This window comes from Lissotriton helveticus, chromosome 9 (genome assembly GCF_964261635.1).
Source record: "Lissotriton helveticus chromosome 9, aLisHel1.1, whole genome shotgun sequence".
NCBI lineage: Eukaryota > Metazoa > Chordata > Amphibia > Caudata > Salamandridae > Lissotriton > Lissotriton helveticus.
In genome coordinates, this window is record NC_136070.1 from 865,641,172 (window position 1) to 865,656,322 (window position 15,151).

Sequence of the window (15,151 nt, forward strand, 5' to 3'; positions counted from 1 at the left end):
GGAAAGTGCTGGATAGCGAAGAGGTAAAAATTACTATTCCCACTCCAGTGAGTGCAACAGTAGGGAAAGTGTTGGATAGTGGAGGGGTAAAATGTACTATTGTCACTCCAGTGAGACCTATAGTAGGGAAAGTGTTGGATAGCAGAGGGGTAAAAATTAATATTGCAACTCCAGTGAGTGCAACGGTACAGAAAGTGTTGGAAAGGGGAGGGGTAAAATTAACTATTCCCATTCCAGTGTGTGCAACAGTAGGGAAAGTGCTTGATACCGGAAGGGTAAAAGTTACTATTCCCACTCCAGTGAGTAGAACAGTAGGGAAAGTGTTGGTTAGTGGAAGGGTAAAAATTACTATTCTAACTCTAAAGAGCGCAACAGTAGGGAAAGTGTTGCATAACGGAAGGGTAAAGATTACTATGCCCACTCCAGTGGGTCCAACAGTAGGGAAAGTGCTGGACAGTGGAGAATTAAATTTTACCATTCCCACTCCAGTGAGTGCAACATTAGGCAAAGTGTTGGGTAGCGGAGAGACAAAAGTTACTATCCGTATTCAGTAAAAAAAAAAAGAAAGATTATGCCAAAGGCCATATTCTAATAAATACCAAACGATTTGATTGGGAACAAAGGGACCTCCGGTTCCACAAAACCATATGCAACAGCAAACCTTATCAAATGGTTCAAGCTCAGCTTTAAGTTCAGATACAGAAGGACTTAACCCAAGTGTCCCTTTAGGCACACATCCTCTAAACATCTTACATGAGTTCCAACTACTGAAGCAAAAGAAGGATCAAGGGCTGCCTGAGAAGCCGGCTTCCAGGGGCAGAGGAAGAGAAAGGGATCCAAAAAGAGGAAGAGGAAAAGAAAACCAAGAAGGATTCTGAATAACCAAACAAAGAGGGGGAAGGACCAAATGCATATGGAGGGGAAACAATATCAATCCCAATGATAAATCCATTGTAAATCTATCACCTAGAGTACTTACTACAGAAAAAAATCAGTACTACAGCTGGATCTGTCCCATTGGCTGAAACTGCTAAAGATGTAAAAAATGATGGCTGGTCAAAAAACAATATCTAGTTGCAGCATCACACTGGTGGACTCTCCAGTAGTCCACATTGGTGAGATTGATTTCATTCTGAACATGCATGAACTGGAAGCAAATAGGGAAGAAGGGAGATTGCAGGATCTAGAGACAACACTGGCAGAAATAGGATTTGTAGCAAATAAGGCCAACCATAGTGGCCTCAAGTTGAAGTCAAGGTTCAAATCAAACATCCCACATGCTAATATCGAAGTGTTCAGTATTGCCATGACATATGAACTGAAGAAAATTAGGAAACAATGAAGTTGCCAACAATGGGACAATATAACCAACACACAACGTCGAGTGCTCAGAAATCTGGAAAATGACCCCAGTATGTCATAAAGCCCTCAGTCAAGGGCGCAAATATCAAAGTGATGGACAGGGAATTGTACAGAACTGAGGCCTTAAGACAATTGGCTGATACTACGTACTATAAAGAAATTGGGTGGCAAGTATACAAATCATCAATCACTAAATATCATGAGCTCCTTCAAGGTTTGTGGTCATCTGGGGCCAGATGTAGGTAATCCCAGATTACCGATTCTTAAATACCGAATCATACCGATTCGGTATTTAAGAACTGGCAATCGGGATGTAGGTAACTTTACCGAATTAATTACAGAATCGGTATGATTTGGTAATTAATGAATCGGTATTTACCGATTCTGTAATTGCCACTGATTCCTATGGGCCTTGAGGCCCATAGGAATCAATTTCAATTACCGAATCCGTAAATACCGATTCGGTAAAATTACCGAATTTGCAAGGGGGACAGGGTGTCACTTTGACACCCTGTTGCACCCCTGATTCTGGCTTGTGTGCCATGTGGCACACATACATGCCCAAAGGGCATGTATGTGTGCCACATGGCACAGGTGTACATGCACAGATGTGCATGTACACAGGAATTCGTTATTTACCATGACATAGTATGTCATGGTAAATAGCGAATTTTTAAGGGCCGGTGGCACTGTTTTCAGTGCCACCTACATCACAAATTTGAGATTCAGTAAATTTACCGATTCAGTAATTTACAGAATCTGTAAATTTACCGATTCTGTAAATATACCGAATCGGTAAATTTAAGGCCCCCTACATCTCAATCACCAAATACCAGTCGGTAACGGCCAAAATCGGCCGTTACCGACCGGTATTTGGTGACCTACATCTGGCCCCTGGACTCCTAGACGATGATGGATTGAAATTCTTGAAAACCGAAAATCCACGAGTCCCATGCCTATGTTTGCTTCCAAAAATCCATAAGGATCCCATCAGACCACCAGGAAGACCTATTGTTTCATCTAATGGGGTGTTGTTAGAAAACACCTCCATCTTTTTGGATCTCTTGTTATCTCCTTTTGTAGTGGATTCAAGATCTTACTGTAAAGACAGTACTGACTTTTTGCGATGCATGCATGATATAAAATGGTAGAATACCTTTTCTATGATAGCACTTAATGTGTGTTCATTACACAAAGGCATTGACCAAAGAAAGGGGATCGAAGCATGCATGTATTTTTTGCAAAGCCGTAACATATAATTTGGGGAACATACTGCGATGTTGGAAACAATGATGCTGTACTGCCTGGAACAAAATAACTTTTTGTTTCATAAAATCCTATAGCGACAAACATCAGGGACTGCCTTGGGAACCTGTTTCGCCCCCATCCTGGCAAATGTATTCCTAGGCTGGTTGTAGGAAAAGTTGGTATGGGTCGCAGAAAATGACTTGTACACAGACCACATCCCCATCTGGATCAGGTACATAGATTACTTTTTCCTGATCTGGGATGGAGCACAAAGTCTAGCGTTGGAGTTTATTAACAAGCTGGGAAGAAACAACTTAAATCTGAGCTTCACACATAAGATAAGTACCAGCTACTGTGAATGTCTAGATGTGGCTATTTCCATCAAAAACATGCAAATAGTCACCAGCCTATTCAGAAAGGAAATATCAAGTAACACAATCCTCCACACCAATAGTAACCACCCAGCACCCCTAATTAACAGTATTCCCTATGGCGAGTACATTAGAGTTCGTTGTAATTGCAACACAAATGAGGGGTTCACAAAAGTGCAGACTATCATGGAGACCAGGTTCAGGCAACATGCTTACAGTGCAAAGGTACTGGCACAAGCCAAGAAAAAGATTAGCAGAAGTACACAAGATGAACTCCTATTTAGGAACAAAAGCAAGAAAGAAGAGACAAGTGCCCCCAGAGTGATCACGACTTACAACAAAAGATCATTTCAGATTAAAAAACTGATGATACACCATTGGAGTCTGCTAGAGACAGATCCAATGATAGGCAAACATGTGGGCAAATCACTGCACATCACATATAGAAAACCAAGGTCACTAAGGGACCGGCTGGTCCATAGTTACCAACAGGATAGCACCGCAGGCAATTGGTTAAATCTATCAAAAGGCTTTACCAAATGCAATTTGTATAAGGCATGTAAAAACAGCAGAAAAGGCAGTAACTATAAGGATGAGCAAGGCAGGACGAAGAAGATTAACAAACACATCACATGAAACAGTGACTTTGTCATATACGTACTAGAATGTCCTTGTGGCTTTAAGTACGTTGGAAGCACCAGGTTGCAATTAAAACTTAGAATTCTCCAACACATGTGTGCCATATCTAAGGGTGATTTCAACAATCCTGTGGCCAGACATTTCCATGACAAACATGACAGTAACAGCATTCCGTTGCAATTTTTTGCTGTAGACAAGGTCATGATATACCCTGGGGGGGGAGAAAGGGAGAAACATCTACTTACCTTAGAATCAAGATACATAATTGATCTAAATACTAAGGCATCGCATAGACTGAACAGTGGGCAGGAGTTAGCCCCCCACATAAGATAATAACCTCCTTTTGGAAATACACACTTCCATATGTAAGAAAAAGAATAGATAGGAATGGACCAAGACCATAGGAGAGTCACTCCTTTTTGGTCAATTGTGGTCTTTTCCATGGGATTCTGGTTGTGAATGTATTATGTGCTGGGTGACACATTTTTCACGTTATTCCCTTTATCATTTTTAATGTATAAGGGTCGGGGCGACTAGGATCGCGATATATGATCATAGCACTCTTTCGCAGACCAGCTGTTTGGAGAGGTGATGGAGATGATAATCGTTCCCCAACACAGTGTTAGAGACCACATCTGCAGATGTCGTATGCAAGTATTGGTATCCCATACACAGATTGTTCATCAAATATTTGTCCGATTTTATTATAATCATTAATTCTAACTGAGTAGTTATGTATAATCTCTTATGGGATTTCTTAAAGGATGGGCTATTGTGAGAAGAATCTGGACCATTTTGATTATTGTATTTATTTTTTATTTATTTGTTACACTTTGCACACACAAGGGGTGACACCCTTTGCCAATAGAGGGGCGCGGATAACACGGAGAAGAGTGTCTTGAATTTGCAAACTTTATTGTTCTTCGCTGATTTCAATAATCTAGAAGAAACTTGATTTAAATTGCATAAAATTATGAAGGATTCATTAAAGAGTAAAGTAAGTGCAATGGAATTTGACACGACGTATCCTAAAGATAGCAGTTAAATTAATACCGCTATTAGGACTTGTTTTGAATCACACAACTTTATTGAAATTTGCCAACACATTATATTTGCGGATAGGTTGTACTATTCTCTAAACAAAAATGTATTATGATTAGTTCAATCCCTATTATTGTTAATCTCTTATTTTCTGCGACTTCTTTTTGTCAAGTGCAGCATTGTATGCTAAATTTAAATATGAACTCATTACGATGTATTATCAGAGTAAGGTATGACCGAGTAAGATATGACCGCAAAGCATGAAACTATCGCTTCTCTTTCTATGAACTGCTAAGATTATTTCTAGAGGCATATGGGAACATAATTTTTACTCAAAAAAGGCTATAAACATTATTTTATAGTTTAATTTGGGTGTGTGCTGTGGATATTATAGTGTTGTGTACTCAATTAATGTATTTGTGTAATTAATTTTAGGTGTGTGTTTTGGACATTTAATGGCGTAAATCACCATTTTAGAATTACAGTCGGATGTGTGTCTCAATTTGATGGATTTACAAGTATGTGGGTGCGCAAATGTGCTCCCCGCGATCATGTTGCCACAATGCCCGCAGTTAAAACATTTGCGCATCCCCAAAGTCTGAGTAACCACTCTATTGGAGCGCCTTTTTTCAGAAGTTCCCTTAAGTTTTTAGATATTGAGTGTGCAAAAATGGGTTTGGAGGTGAACACTTCTTTAAAATCTGTTTCTTGTTCAATAATCTCCCATTTTGTTCAATATACTAAGTTTGATTGCAGGTGTTGCTGTCGAAAATTTAATGACGAAGACTTCTCTTTGCGCTTTGCGTTTCATCACTTTTCTAAGCAATTGATCACGTTGCATATGTTGCACCTTTGCCATCGTTAAAATTTCCAACGGATAAGCTCGTCGTAGATATTGTTGTTATATTTCCTTTATACTATTCTCACACGTATCTCCATCTGATGTAATCCTCTTGGTTCCAGAGGGTTAAGTACCAGTTAATTTAGTGACCTTTGTGGTCACCACCCTCAACCTATAACCCAATTACTTACAGAGGAATTCATTTGGCCCTGACACCATAGAGACCCAACATGTCGGCCACTCCCTTTTTCCCAGATCATGTGCCATTGACAACTGTCAAGGAGGTTTCGAGGCCAACCAGAGTGGTTCATGAATCAGCTTTAGGATAACTGGACTTAGTAGAAAAGGTTCAGACAGTCTGAGAGTTGGCATCTCAACAGCTCCAAACATTATGTAGCATCACAACCTTCTTGAAAGCAGCAATAATGTCTTGTCTGCATCCCCAATCAACGCTACTTCCTCTTGTACTGTGTCCCAGTTTGTCAGTCTTATTTGTGTCCCCCACTACCCCTATGTATCCTTGCTAAGTCTATGTTCAAGGAGGATATAAACAATGGTTTGGTGAAAAGTGGTGCTCAGAAACTTCTACAAGAAACTTGATTCAGACACCCCTTCTGGCTTGGGTCAATGAATATATTATTGTTTGAGACATTAGATTTTTGTTTTTAGATTTTTAAATCATGTGGACTTCTGACTAGAATTGAAGTACTGTGTATGTTGGGCATTGTTTTCTGATTTTTTATTATGGAATTTATATATAAACTTGGTCCCCGACATTTCTAAACTGCAGATGCATTAAGCAAAAATGAATGTGTCCTCATGTAACGCGACTGATGCTATGTAAAGTGCTCTGATACCCAATACCGGGTCAAGTTCGCGCTATGTAAAACTGTAAAAAAAAAAAGAATGATGAAATTACACAAAGATCATTTTCTGGCGCTCCCGCGCTTTCCCACAGCAACTTTTCTCTTCTCTCCCATCAAAGAAGGCTGGGGTGGCTATCCTCATATCGCGGCGCTTTAAAGGCAAGGTGGGGGCCAAAATAGGGGAAATCAAGGGACGCCTTCTAGCCCACGCTTTCCTGATCGGCAACACCACCTACGCGATTGGCTCCATCTACTCCCCCAATACAGGTCAGGAACCCTTCTTGCTATCCGCAATCTCAGAAACGCTTCAAGCACCCCACACACACATGCTCCTAGGGGGGGACCTTAACCTCGTCATGGACACAGTCAAGGACAGGTCGGGGCACCGTTATGGAGACACGGGGGCGATTTCGCAGAAGGGCACTACTTGGTTGCATGATAGGGACATTTCAGACCTTTGGAGACACGCACACCCACTTACCACGCAATACACGTTCTACTCCCACGTACACCACACTTATGCACGCATAGACCACTTCATGGGCTCATCGTCCCTCATTCCCCTCGTCACCACGGTGTCAATAGTCCCGGCTGCCCTCTCCGACCATCATTTTATTTACAACAACAGTCCATCACCACCCCTTGTTGTTAATTATTTTGTCCACCCTAAGCGTGGAAGGGTATGCTCAGACATGAGTCCCTTGCTCACTGCACCATCAGGATTCAAGCAAGCCGGGCCGAAGAGGCTGAAATGCCAGAAACCGGTCCCCGGTAGCTTGTTTCCTTTCCAGTGTAAGAATTGGCTTTGTAGTTTGGTTTGCCCTGTTCCCATCATGCACTGGGACAGGAACAGACTAATTTGCATACAGCCAGGTTCTGAAACTGGGATGATGCAGTGAGCTAAAAAACGGTGTTGGATCTAGCCCTGATCTCTTGACTGGGTGAGAGTTTTCTGCTTAATTCAGAGACTCTGTCCATCACCACCCCTTGTTGTTAATTTTTCTCTCCGACCATCAAGCAGTGGAACTGACGCTTAACGTGCCCTGTTCGCCGCGCGCTCCGGGGTCGTGGAGGCTTAATGAAACCCTCTTACAGAAACCGGCGGTAACCCGCCAACTTCATAAATGCATCTCAGATTATTTGGACACCAACGACACCCCTGATGTGTCGATGTCATCCCTGTGGGGGGCTTTGAAGGCTGTTGTTAGGGGAGAGCTGATAGCGATATCAGCTGCAGACGCCAAACTTCGCAAAGAAAAAAGGTGTGACCTCTCGGACAAAGTTGCGGAGCTGGAGAGAGTTCACAGCCGCACTGGCGCCCCAAGAATCTGGCGCCAACTTAAAGCCGCCCGGGCTCAACTGGCTGGCCTCGACACCGACAGGGCAGAATTTGCCGCTCTTCGCCTCTGCCACACGTACTACGTGGGGGGCAATCGCACCGACCGGCTCCTGGCCAGCGCCTTGAAAGCCAAACTCCAACGCTCCAAAATTACGTCGCTACTAGACGACGCCGGCGAAGCAGTTACTGAGGATGCACAGATCGCCTCGGCCTTTCGCTCCTACTATGCCTCTCTATATAGCACGGATGTGACGTCACCGACAGCCATTGACGAGTACCTACAATCGGCCGATATTACGCCGTTGTGCCCGGCGAGCGTGGAAACTCTTGACGCCCCCATTCGCCCCGACGAGGTCCTCGCTGCCATTGCACGCCTTCGTCCGCTCAAATCCCCGGGCCCTGACGGCTTCTCATCGGGCTTTTATAAATCCTTCGGCCATGTCCTGGCGCCGGTCCTCGCCAGGCTATTTAATTCCTTTGAAGGGCCGAGCTCCATCCCGCCCGATATGCTAGCAGCCGACATTGTGGTCCTGCCTAAGCCGGGCAAACCCCCAACGCACTGCTCTGCATTCCGCCCCATTTCCTTACTCAATCTAGATCTGAAGCTGTTTACGGGAGTACTGGCGGCTCGCCTGGGCCCCTGCCTCCCGGGCATCCTCGAACCGGACCAATCGGGCTTTGTCCCGAACCGCCAGTGCAGTGACAATACCAAAAGGCTCCTGCACCTCGTGGACAAAGCTCACTTCCAGGTCTCCGACTCTGCCCTATTAGCCATCGATGCGGAGAAGGCTTTCGACCGTGTCGACTGGACCTACCTGCAAGCTGTGCTGCGGCGCTACCACCTTGGCGACCGGTTTCAGGCCTGGATCGCGAGCTGCTGCCACCGTCCGTTGGCACGTGTCCGGCTGGGTGGCCTCAAGTCCGACCCCTTCGAGATACAAAGGGGAACCCGCCAGGGGTGTCCCCTCTCACCCCTCCTATTTGCTCTATATGTAGAGCCCTTAGCGCAGAAAATTCGTGACAATCCCCACATTATAGGAATGTCTTTCGGCAACGAGCCCCATGTGGTGGGACTGTACGCGGACGACATAATCGCCGCTTTGGACCGCCCATCTAGCTCCATTCCGGCGCATTTGGCGGAGCTGGAGCGTTTCGGCGAGGTGTCCGGTTTCAAGATCAACCAGGGGAAATCCCTGATACTGCCCCTTGGCAGCCATGCTCTTCCCAACACCCCACCGCCTAACTTCGGGTGTCAACTGCGGTCCACCACTCGATTGCCATACCTGGGGATTACCCTTACCTCCTCCACGATCTCGACGATTAATCACAACTACTCTACCTTATCGTACCAGATCCGGGCTGATCTCGCGCGTTGGTCGAAGCAGCCTCTCTCCTTACTCGGGAGGATCGCAGCGATAAAGATGTCGGTCCTACCCAAAATATTATACGTCTTTCAGACTCTCCCCGTGTCGCCGCCGATGGGAGTACTAGCTGACCTCCAACATGATCTTCACCAATTCGTGTGGGAGAGGAAACGCGCCAGACTTCATCGACGAATAGCGCACAGGACTGTAGACGAGGGCGGCCTCGGGATCCCAAACCTGCTACAATACTTTCAGGCCTCGCAAATTCGATATCTGGTGGAGTGGTACCGGCCAGAATCAGAGAAGAGATGGCTCTTTCAGGACAGGGCCATGGCACAGACCTCCCTGTGGAAGATACCGTTCCTTACTCGCCAGCACAGACCCCGTTATCTCCTCCGCTCCCCCATCACTCGGACCACTATGGCGACCTGGGACATGGTAGCGGTCAAACGGGGCCTTACGACCTTCCCGTCCCCACTTACCCCGCTCTTTGACAATCCCGCATTCCCACCCGGCACAGACGCGCGAGCGTTCCAGCAATGGCGTGACACGCCTTGCCGATCAGCCGGGCACCTCTTCGATGTGGAGGGGTTCCTCTCTCTGGCCGACATCTCGCAAGCCTATGGAGTGGATGGCCCTCACATGTTTCAATATTTCCAAATTCGCCATTGGCTCTTAAGTCCGGATGTTGCCCCTCTGGTGGGCCGGCAAATGACACCGTTCGAACGTTGGCTCATATCCAAGGACTCAGATAAACATCTCATCTCAGACCTCTATCGGATGCTCTCCCCTGCTGCAGACCCTGACAAGACCGCTGGACAGCGGCGTTGGGAAGCAGAACTTGGACGACCTCTTTCCTCAGTGGAATGGAGCCATATATATTACAGAGCCGCCCACACTACCCGCAATACCAAAGCCAGGGAATCGGCGATCAAACTGGCTATCTACTGGCACCTTACCCCAGTGAGACTCAATCAAGGCAACCCGACCCGTAGCGCGATGTGTTGGAGGGGATGTGGCAGCCGAGGTACACTGACTCACCTCCTGTGGGACTGTCCCGCCTTGCAGGAGTACTGGAGGGTCGTCCTGGACGATATTGACTCCACATTCGACACCGAGATCCCACGCTTCCCAGCATACACACTCTTAGGGCTTCCTAATGCACTTACATTCCCCTTGAGATGGACTCGCGGCAAACAGATGGGCATTGCAATGCAGGCAGCTTCGCAGCACGTCTTGTCGCTCTGGGGCTCCACTAACCCACCCACCCACAATGGCTGGCTGCACAAGCTGTGGTTCACGCTGGGCATGGAACGGATCCAGGCCACACTCACACATACCACTGACGCATTCCGCACCACTTGGCAACCGCTCCTGATGTTGCTCTCAAGGGAATTCCACGAAATCACCTGCCCGAAATATCTTCGTATCCTACGGCTCACAGACTGCATTGTGAACCGAACGCAACCAGAGGCACCCTGATGCGTTCTGATTGGCTACAACTCACACGATTACTATAGACGACTGGCGTACTGGTGGGGTGGGGGGGCGGGGCATTGAGGTTGGGTGTTTGGGGGGGGCGGCGGGTTCCTAGGGCTGGCTTGTTTCCTTGTGGCCCCGATTAGGGGACTTTCTATACTTCCGGGCACCACTTTTCCATTTGGGCATGATTACCCTGCTCACCTAACGCTTATTAGGGAAGACGTGTCTGTCTGTCCCGCTTGCCTAACTTGCCTGTTGATTATCCATTGATATGCCATGCCTTTTTCTTTTTCTGTTTTGAAACTCAATAAACATACTTTGACATTAAAGATCATTTTCTGCTTACATCACATATATACCTGCATGAAGTTTATGTCTTTTGGTGGGTTCAGTTTGAAGGTCCTCTTCACGGCAGCCAGCTCACTGGCTTTGATGTCCTTTAAATGGCAATGTACTTTAGTCACCCCCAAAGCCATCATTAACAGTAAAATCCCTGGGCATTATTTTGACTGAGAACCTTCCCTTTCATTACACAAGTCAACATTGTAGTGATGGAACCTCCCAGCAATTCACAGCTGAGATGATACTTTTCATAGTCCAGGTGAATAGTTCAAATCTTTAATCCAGGGCCTTGTCCCTCCATTCAACAGACAATGGCAACGTATACTTCTTCTTGACAGGCAGACCATAAAATTGAGAGGCGAAAAAACAGAGCTGCAAAGCTACATTTTGCTCACGCAACAGGACCATGCTGCACAGAAGCTTAATCCTATGCACTGCTTCCCATGGATTAGAGAGTTGATGTTCAAGTATTGTGCACAATACTCAAGGCCTTCCAGAAGTCCGGACCTTAGTATTGCCATAAATGTGCTTCCAACTACATCCCACCTACATCCCTTTCAGTTAATCAATCTATCTGGGAGCATTGACAGAGACTACAGTGGAAGAAACACATTGGTAGAAGACTGAAAGTCTAAAGAGAGTACCCCTTGAACAATGCCCAACCCTTGTTTCAGGATATGCCAGAAGACTGAACTCCTAAGAAAAGTAATCAATTAACTACCATGATGATTTCTCATCCTATCAATCCTCTTCACAAATGATTAGTTCTTCAGAGACTCCAAGGGATAGAGAAGAATCAAACATGCTTTTCAGATCCTCTCCTTGGTTTCTCACATTTCACCGGTCAGTCGATTGCTTCATATATATCAGAACCAACACACGGACCCATGGTAGCCAATTCTACCAAAGAGCATGACATGGAAATACTGACTGGACAAGGCACCCTTAACCACTGGGGATTACTTAAAGACCACACTAGTGCCAAGCAATGCTGCCATGTATCTGAGAGGCAACATGTATTGTGCACTACAAAAAACATGAACAAAAACACATCCGTACATATGTAAATGCACCATGTTGTAAAGTCTAGCCTCAATGGGCAGATTCTGGAACTGCAACAAACTGGTGAGACTTTCCAGAGCATAAAAAGCTTAAGGTTGGCTTATTTCAAGTGGCTGTAAATAATGGCTACTAGTAATGTTCTTCCTTCCATTTATTATTATAATGCTTCTAATCACACTGTCACATGTTAGCAAACAAAGTCTCAAGACTTTACGCCTGGTGAGAGATAATGCACAACCTGCACATTACCGAAAAGATTGATGAGAAGTAAAAGAAGGGTAAAATGTCTCCATGACCCAATAGTTTGATGGTGCTATCATAAATAAATACACTTTCATGGGTAATAGTAATCTGTCAAGAGTCCGGTCCACCATTGGTTTGACTCCAATTATATGACTTTTTACCACACTGCCTAAGACAATGCACTGTCAAGCAGTTGTGCTATTAGCTGTAGCTTCTGACATGCACTGAGGGTGGGACGACGTGGGCACAACAACAAAAAATAATAAAATAAACATACCTTCCTTTCTTTGGAACATGAGGTCCTCCTCCCTCTGGCGTCTTCTGGAATCCCCGGAAGCAGGAAATTGCTCTACTCAATCACAGCATGAAAGCAGCGCCAGTATTGGATAGAGCGGCCTCTTGCAACACTCCTAAGAGCACTGGAGGACAGTGCTTTCTCCAACTCAGCTGTCTTAGACAGCTGGGTTAGACAACTTTAAAATGTGCATATCTGGCTGGCCAGCCCAAGACGGCCGGCCAATGAGACATGTACATTTAAAAGCGCATAGCTCTCTGCTGCTACCCCTCGGCAGAGCTTGCCCCGCTCTGTCCTGACACTTAGGGGTCTATTACGATGTCCACCCACCATCTTAACGGAATGCGTGACTGTCCGCAACCCTATTCCCAGCAATGTGGTCAGCGGTGCTCACAGCACCGCCCGCCACAATGCTGGGAATTCACGATGTGCATTGGCATGCACAAGGTGACAGGCACCGCAGCAAAAGCCGCACGCCTTTCCATGGCAAAGGCACATCTCTGCCTGCATGCTGATATGGATGGCGGTGTCTTTCAGACATCGCCTCCATGTTACACCCCTTTTCCGCCCGGTCCACTCATCGACGGGCGGGAAAGCGGCGGAAGGTCTGCCCGTCTGCAGCGGACCCCCCAGCCATCATAATATGGCAGGGGGTCATTCATGTGTGGATGGCGGACGGATTGCCCCCACCGCCCCGGCGGGTGCGATCCGCCCGCCATCCAAATAGACCCCTTCATTTGGGATGGGTTGCTGAGATATAATATAACAACAACAAGAGAAGGAGGGAGAGAGGCACTCTTGAACCCCCTGTAAATATCTAGGAAACAACAAAAGAGTGAAAGTTGAGTTTGCTAGGCATACCTAGAAATAAAACAGCAAAGGGAAAACAAAAGTTTTTTAAAAGAACCCTCACTCACCAACCTAGTTGGTGATATGCTTCATCATTGGGTTCCCACCAGAGAGGCCGAGTGCCTCTGTTGTACTACGACGCCTGAATTACAGCGGAGCAGGTTTTTGGGGGGGATGGAAGTGAAAGTGATATTTGGGTGCAATTTAAAAGGTAACCGGTTTTAACCTATCAACTAATTTATTAAAGGTAAACCAGTGACCATTAAAAACAGGTGGAACGGATGCAGATGAGCTGATTAGTTTACAAAGAATAATGAGAGGGAACCCTTAGATTAACAAAGGGAATTAAGGTACATATACCGAGTTAAAAGAAAGGTTCCCTTGATCACGATTGTCCAGTATATCCAATTACTATGCAGCACAGTAATTCTAAACTATAATCAACAAATATCAAATACTACAACAACAAAAATTATTTTCTAAAAAAACATTTCTCTTTATTTGTATACCTTCGGTAATTTCAGTAAGCTTCCTTTAAAAACAGCACATTTTGTGCAAGTGTGTGCAAAGCACTATCACATTAGATACTTTCACAAATATTAAAATCCAAGCATACATAAATCATAACTGAAACATGTACACATTTAATATAAATCAATTATGACCTGCATAGTGAAGTAGTGTGGCTCACTGGTTAGAGGCGGCAGACCCGAGAGCAGAGGACGGCCCGGGACCAGGGTTCGATTCCCGGCGCGGCAGGTTTCTGGACCAGGGTCAGTGGACTCGATAATTCTCTCGCCTCGGTGCCCACTCTGATCAGCGATCACACTCGGCAACTCTGGGCATTAGCTTGCCTCATCTTCACTAACGGCCCCACCAGACCGCCGGGGATGCCTGGTCTCACCCTGGAGATACCCATTAAGGGACCATCTCTCAGGGAAGCCAGGAAGGGTTTCGCAGCGGTCGAAGCGCCTTGGGACCCTACGGGTAAGTAGTGCGCTATATAAATGCCTATACATTTACATAATAGAGACAAGAACAACAAGAGACATAAAAATTATCTAGTTCTATTGTACATAGATTTTGGGACCCCTGGGGCCAATACTCTCAATTTGTATTTCAACCCTTCTGTGGCTGTCCTTTTCGATTGTACTCTCCTTTTGCGTTGACGCGTTTCAATGGTTTATCTTAAATTTATACCACCTTTTTCAAGACTTAAAACTTTAGCTGTCACGATACAATCTTATCATTTTTCTGCCAAAAAACAGATATAAATGAAATTAATCAATGTAATATTCATTATACAGTTTCATAAAAAAAACATTTTGGTTCAAATAATTTATTCCACAGTATGTTGAATTGCTCTGAGTTTCAATGGCCTATGTATATGTCAAAGCCCAGCTCACCTGAGTTTCTGTTCAGTTCTGATGGAGGTTGAAGACAGTCCGACCCCACCCTGAAACTGCTTGTTCCAGCACACTAGTTTTAAACAGTGCACTAAGAACCAGAAGCTCAAGGGAAGGGGAAGTGGATAATATAAAAAAAGAGAGGCAACACCGTTCTTGCGTTTCCACTGTAGAAGTGCTGCTAAAATCTGCTGCCCTCTCTGACTTCTGTAGAAACTGGTGCCTAATGAAACATAAACAAAGAACATATAAGTGCAACCTATCCCTAAATGTGTTCCTGACTAACCCTTAATCTATTTAGAAATTCTCTTCTAAAAGTACCTCTTGGATCCTGGTCTTTAGCTTCCAGGTTTGGAATGTGTTACTGTTCTGGGATGTGCTTTCTATTACTGTAAAACTTC

General features: G+C 45.3%; 1 long non-coding RNA gene across 1 annotated transcript in view; it reads left to right on the forward strand.

The window, feature by feature from the left end:
* LOC144783018 (uncharacterized) overlaps positions 1-15,151 on the forward strand; it is a 621,918-nt gene that overhangs the window by 585,880 nt on the left and 20,887 nt on the right. The window lies entirely within an intron of this gene.